This window comes from Xyrauchen texanus, chromosome 27 (assembly GCF_025860055.1).
Source record: "Xyrauchen texanus isolate HMW12.3.18 chromosome 27, RBS_HiC_50CHRs, whole genome shotgun sequence".
In the NCBI taxonomy this organism is placed as follows: domain Eukaryota; kingdom Metazoa; phylum Chordata; class Actinopteri; order Cypriniformes; family Catostomidae; genus Xyrauchen; species Xyrauchen texanus.
The window spans coordinates 2,785,433-2,792,435 of NC_068302.1; the positions used below are offsets into that span (position 1 = coordinate 2,785,433).

The 7,003-nt window shown below is 39.3% G+C and overlaps 1 long non-coding RNA gene across 1 annotated transcript; it reads left to right on the plus strand.

Moving 5' to 3' along the window:
- Positions 1 to 962: 962 nt before the first annotated feature.
- LOC127620708 (uncharacterized) lies at positions 963 to 1,987 on the plus strand. Its single transcript, XR_007967779.1, has 3 exons — positions 963 to 1,219; positions 1,516 to 1,593; positions 1,744 to 1,987. It is a non-coding gene; the product is annotated as an uncharacterized LOC127620708 (long non-coding RNA).
- Positions 1,988 to 7,003: the final 5,016 nt, after the last annotated feature.

The following is a 7,003-nucleotide window of genomic DNA, read 5'->3' on the forward strand; positions in this document are numbered from 1 at the left end:
AATTTGCAACCATGGTGATATCTATCATAAACATGAAAATCCCTGTTTTGACGTGAAGGATAAACTCAATGAAAAAGCGAAATTATCCTCTGGTTTCACAGTTGCGCAGAAATTTCGTTTATGTCTACATTTTTTCCAACCTCGATTTTTTTTTGTTATTTTACCTTTTACAGGTTTTGCAATTTGACCTGTACAAATGTTTAAGAAAGTGTTAAAGTCCCTGTAAAGGCAATAAAAAAAATCTAAACGCATTATAAATGTTAAATGTATTGCTAAAACACATTACAAAGACTGAACTGTGAAGTTCCGCTGTCGCCATATCTGTTTCCGGTTTACTTGCGCGTCGCCCAAAATGTCTGTTTTTACTCAATGTCTCTAGAATCTTCCGAAAATACGCGTCAGCGATGTTCATCGCATTGTTGATGCCTGGTCCCCTGCTCCGACAAGCAAGAAGGACAAGGGCTTTAAACTCTACATATCGAGTTATCTGCACAACTACAAGGGTAAGTATTTTAATCTAATGTGGTGTGCCGGCAGATAGCGGCTAGGTAGTTCGCCACGTGTACATTTTTTATGTAAGGTTAGTATAGAAGCTTGTTTTTTCTTAGTTTTAAAGCAGACTGTTTCTTAATTTTTGTGATAATTGTAATATCAATTATATTAACTTGGTCTCCTCTCAGTTTCTAATAAAGATCAGGGCACAGGTGAAGTCACTGTCAGGGCATTGTGTTACAGGTCCATGAGGAAAGCAGATAAACCTCACAGTTTGAGTGTATGGTGAAGCTAGAATTGATAAGACCGTAGTTATAGGCTTGTTACTTTAATAGCCCGATGTTCCTGGGGACTCGGCTAAGGTTATTCATGTTTAATGTAACTCAGATCAAATGAAAACAGTTATTGTAGGCAGGTAAGTTTCCCTAGCTGGTCCCCTCCGGGTAAAATGCGTTCTTATTCAAGTTTTCAACTCAGTCATTCGTTTAAGATGCAATCTTGTGTTATAAGTATTAGCCTATCATGATTATACAGTGAGCAAGCTATATAAATAAGTATTTAATATAATAAAAGTGTAGAGCAACAACCGAGGGTGTAAGGTAAAGGCTGAATATTGTAGATTTATTACAATATGTTGCATGTTTGAATTAAAATACCTGTGGATATGCAGGAGCACACACTCTACAAAGGCCTGACTGGAGATTTGCCTGATCTATCCGTCCTTCAGGTGAGTAGGGATACAATAATAGCAAATTTCACTGTACAGTATGATATATCAACCAAAATCTGTATACCAATATTTCATTATTTTCTTTTTCCTCCCTTTTACAAACAAATATTCTGCTTCAAAGAAAAAAAATGAAATTGATGTTATCATAAGTGTTCTTCATTATGAACTTGTATGCCATGCATAACATACTGTGGATAGAAATTACAGGGAAAGTTACTGGTATGATAATTGTGGTTATATTATATTACTATTATATTTAGTGTATTGCTAATCAATATATTGTTACTTCCCAGGTGACAGCGGCTCACTTCAAGAGCAGGTGAAGCAAGTTGGGACAATGTTGAAGACATTTGCTCGCACTGGGCAATCGGGTACAACTTGCAAACAACACCTGTGGTTGTTGGTTTAATTCCCACTGGGGCCACCTGTACATGTAGTAGACCTAGATATAAATGTCATAGTTTAGTAGTTGAAGGACCAGGACTGACTACATTATTCTTTTATTCTGGGAATCCCTGTAGGTGCAGATCAAACCCTAATGCTGCGACGTCTTGGAGTTTGGCGATGTTGTGCGTAGCATGGACAACAAAATGCTATGCTGCAACATTTCAGTGCCAATGTGTCTGTTGGAGAGTTATCCCTGCCAGGGGATCTGTTACTCCCCCCTAGACACCCAGGAAGATTTGGCGTTGCTTGACAACAGTTTGAGGCAGGATAAAGAGCTCCAGCAACGATTTGTAAGTGTGCCGATTTCGTTTATAACGCCATAGGGTAATCTAAAAAGTAAAATTAAGATTGTACACTGCATATTCTACAGTCTGAATCCACAGCCTGTCACATTTTAAATTTATGAGAAGCTTCAGAGAAATGTAATTTGTAACATGTTTTTTTGTATTTTCAGCTTCGGTTTTGGCAATCAAATGTGGGAGGGACCTAAAGACAACCGTGTGTGAATGCTTCAGAGTATCTTCTCTAATCACCTTTCCATCAATACAACCTGGACTGGTGTAGGGGATAAAGCATGTTTTAGAGATATGTTCCTGAAGACCATTGTTCAAAGTAAGTTCGATATTTTTTTTATTAGATGTGTATGACCTTATGCCATTCAAATGGAATGACAGATCTTTATTTTCTACAGGAGCCATCCGGAAGAACCCGGCAACCCAGGATGCCACTGATGAGGCCATCCAGGTTAACGTTACGCGTTACCTGAAAGGAGCATCTGAACATGAAGGTGGAAAAAGGCGCCGCACAGCTGAGAGGGACCCACAGCCGACCCCTTAAACCTAGGCTGACTACTAACACCCCAGCATCACTGACAACTGGAACCCTTTCTTTATCCTGCAGTCAGTAACATCAAGACCCCTAAAAAAGCCTGCTAAAAGTGTCAGACTACACTCACCCAATCCACACTGTTCACTGTGGAAATTGCTTTTTTTTTTTCTTTTTTTTTTTTCTTTTCTTTCCTCTCGTGACCCTGCTTTGAGGGCAGCTCCTTGGATGAATATGGGATGGTTTGTCCTTTTATACAGGCGCACGAGGAATCACTGAAGATATGCCAGTTTGCACTGCCTCATTCTGGAGGTCGGGGAAAACCGGTGATTCTTAGCCCAATACGCCACGCAGACCCCAACCTCTCCAGACATTCTGATTGGCTGTGTTCTCTACAGCCAGATTTTCTGCTGTTAATTATATTTATTCCCACTTGTTGTCATGTGTAAGTTGAATGTCAAAATGTATATTATACCTGTTATCCTGCACATTCCTTGATACCAAAGATCTCAATTATTTCATGTACAATTTGCTGCTTATTTCATTGTTACAATGCTTAACTATTCTATTTTTAAATATAGCTTGTAAATCCTAGATTATACATCTAATACTTGATATTTGCACATTATCTGGTATCAAATATTCTACTTACCGTGACTTTAGTATTGGCTTATTTCATTCTGTCAGTGCTTAACGATTCTATTATAGTTTGTAAATCCTATTTCATACCTCTGATACTTGATATTGCACATTAACTAGTACCAAAAATTCTACTTTCATTCAGTCACAGTGCTTAACTGTTATTCTATTGTTAAATATAGCTTGTAAATCCTTGTGCCACCGGTCAGCATTGCAGTTATAATGGTATATTCTACTCCAGAGCTTTACTCTAAATTATTACCACTTAACCTATTGTTAGAAATGACTTGTAAATATGATGTTATACCTCAATTTATTTGGTATCCTGCACTTTATTTGGTACCAAATATCCTCATTGCTTATGTTTACTGGTAATTCTTTTTATCCCAGAGCTGACCTCTTTATATTATTAACAATTATTGTAAGTGTTACAATAGTGTTTTAAAAAAAAAAAATTGAATTGGAAACCTATATAATATAATGTTTGTATTTTTCTGTTATTTATATTTCAGTGATCTGATATCTTGTTTCAGTGACAGTTACTGTACTTTGAAATGTGGAATTAAAACGCCAAATGGAAATTTGTCTGGTTTGATCAATCATTATTCTTGATAAACTGCATGCTATAAATATATATATACAGGTGAAACTCGAAAAATTAGAATATCGTGCAAAAGTTCATTAATTTCAGTAATTCAACTTAAAAGGTGAAACTAATATATTATATAGATTCATTACAAGCAAAGTAAGATATTTCAAGCCTTTATTTGATATAATTTTGATGATTATGGCTTACAGCTTATGAAAACCCCAAATTCAGAATCTCAGAAAATTAGAATATTACATGAAATCAATAAAAAAAAAGGATTTTAAATACAGAAATGTCGGCCCTCTGAAAAGTATAATCAGGCATATGTACTCAGTACTTGGTTTGGGCCCCTTTTGCATTAAGTACTGCCTCAATGCAGCGTGGCATGGATGCTATCAGCCTGTGGCACTGCTAAGGTGTTATGGAAGACCAAGATGCTTCAATAGCGGCCTTCAGCTCTTCTGCATTGTTTGGTCTCATGTCTCTCATCTTTCTCTTGGCAATGCCCCATAGATTCTCTATGGGGTTCAGGTCAGGCGAGTTTGCTGGCCAATCAAGCACAGTAATACCATGGTCATTGAACCAGGTTTTGGTACTTTTGGCAGTGTGGGCAGGTGCCAAGTCCTGCTGGAAAATGAAGTCAGCATCTCCATAAAGCTTGTCTGCTGAAGGAAGCATGAAGTGCTCTAAAATGTCCCTGTAGACGGCTGCGTTGATTCTGGACTTAATAAAGCACAGTGGACCAACACCAGCCGATGACATGGCTCCCCAAACCAACACAGACTGTGGACACTTCACACTGGACTTCAAGCATCTTGGATTGTGTGCCTCTCCATTCTTCCTCCAGACTCTGGGACCTTGGTTTCCAAATGAGATGCAAAATTTGCTCTCATCAGAAAAGAGGACTTTGGACCACTGAGCAACAGACCAGTTCTTTTTTTCTTTAGCCCAGGTAAGACGTTTGACATTTGAAGCCCATGTCCAGGACCCGTCTGTGTGTGGTGGCTCTTGATGCAGTAACTCCAGCCTCAGTCCACTCCTTGTGAAGCTCCCCACACATTTGAATGGCCTTTTCCTGACAATCCTCTCCAGGCTACGGTCATCCCTGCTGCTTGTGCACCTTTTTCTTCCACACTTTTCCCTTCCACTTAACTTTCTATTAATGTGCTTTGATACAGCACTTTGAGAACATCCAACTTCTTTTGCAATTTACCTTTTGAGGCTTTCCCTCCTTGTGGAGGGTGTCAATGATGGTTTTCTGCACAACTGTCAGGTCAGCAGTCTTCCCCATGATTGTGAATTCAACTGAACCAGACTGAGAGACCATTTAAAGGCTCAGGAACCCTTTGCAGGTGTTTTGGATTAATTAGCTGATTAGAGTGTGACACTTTGAGCCTACAATACTGAACCTTTTCACAATATTCTAATTTACTGAGATTCTGAATTTGGGGTTTTCATAAGCTGTAAGCCATAATCATCAAAATTATATCAAATAAAGGCTTGAAATATCTTGCTTTGCTTGTAATGAGTCTATATAATATATTAGTTTCACCTTTTAAGTTGAATTACTGAAATGAATGAACTTTTGCACGATATTCTAATTTTTCGAGTTTCACCTGTATATATATATATACAATAAGCGGCGGCAGATCGCTCGAAAAAAGCGTTTGCCTCCGATGGTCCGCCTTCGATATAATGGCGGCGGAACGGCGGATAGCCAGCGGGCCGGCCGCGGAACGAAGGCGGTAGGAAGGCGGCTGCCGCTTTTAAAAAGCGGCTGCCACCGGCGGTATTATCTTGAGTAATCTCTAAAAGTCTTTGTAGATGTGTGCCTTTTTTGTATACTATTTAAGTAACATTTACTTAAAAGACATGACTGTTGAAATTGAATGATGCAATTTGGTTTTAAGAGAATGAACATGTCTCTACAGTGGACTAGGCCATGAGATAGATTCATGCAGTCTGTCAGTAATACAGTTTTAACTTAAGAAGTTGCACTTATTAGGGTCCAAGCACTGAACATGCAGAGGCCCTATTCATAGTTTTCAGTGACGTGACTGGCACATAGACTTGGAGGGAAAAACATTCCAACATGGCACCCAACACAGGACTGCAGCACAGGTCTGTTCATTTTCCATCTGTTTTAAGCCACAAATATTTAGTTAACCTCTCTAAAGAATAAAAACAAAGATATTTGAACAAACTGCAAGTTTTGGGCACTGGCAATCCATAGACAGCACCCGCCGCAGTATTTCAATCACTAAAGTCCCTGCAAGAGCTACACTTTGGCGATGTTTACATATATCTTGTGGAGAATCCCTCCCCCTTACACTGCCGGCAGGATGAAAGAGTACAAAAGTACAGATAGTTATATGTATTTTTGATATGGATGGGTCAATAATTCTGCCATTTGGGACATGAAGGACAAGAAATTCTTCATTGTCAGCGCAAAGGTGAGTGCTATTTAGCTAACTTTAGCTAGCTACCTAACGTTGACCAAACATTAGTTTCAGGGTTACTGTAGTCAGCGTTCTAGGGCAGAAGTGACAAGGCAGTAATATTTTGGTTCGGTTAACACAATATCTTATGACATAATCCAATCAAAACTTTTTTTCAATGTCAGGTAAACCATTCATACAGTTTAAATGACCCACAATTGACAGCCTGGGTTGCTGTGGGGAAGGAGTGATTGGTGCGAATTGGCCACAGCACTTTTATGGCAGGGTTAAGAGAAGTGCGTTCGCATGTAGGTGCCATACTCTATGCTTTGCTAGCAGCAGTGAACAAACTGAGTGCCACTGCATGCACTGATGAGGCCTGTATCTGGAACGAGCCTAGTATGGCAGCCATAAGGATAGTAGGGTATGCAGAAGAGAGCCAGATAGCTTTCACAAAGGCCCAGAGAAAGAGATCTGCTGATGGGTGTAGTAGTGACATCCCCCCTGCCAAGTTTCCACATCCAACACCAGATGAACACACAGCATTCTACATTATACTACATATATCAGAAAGCACTGAAAAGGAACCTGTCAAAAGCTCCATTTTGTCTGTTGTCCCTGGCTATGCAAAGAGGTACATACCTCGGGCAGTGCACCTGAACATTCCTGCATCCCTAAGCAAGATGTACAGGTCATTTTCATGCCAAGAACTGGAGGCAAATAGTGATGAAGTCTTTACAGGGTTAAGCATAAGATCAGGTAAATGTTTACATCAGTCAGTAAATGTAGTTGAAGACATGCGTGTCAGGAATGTCTTGAGTGACTAGGATAATTCAAGTGCAG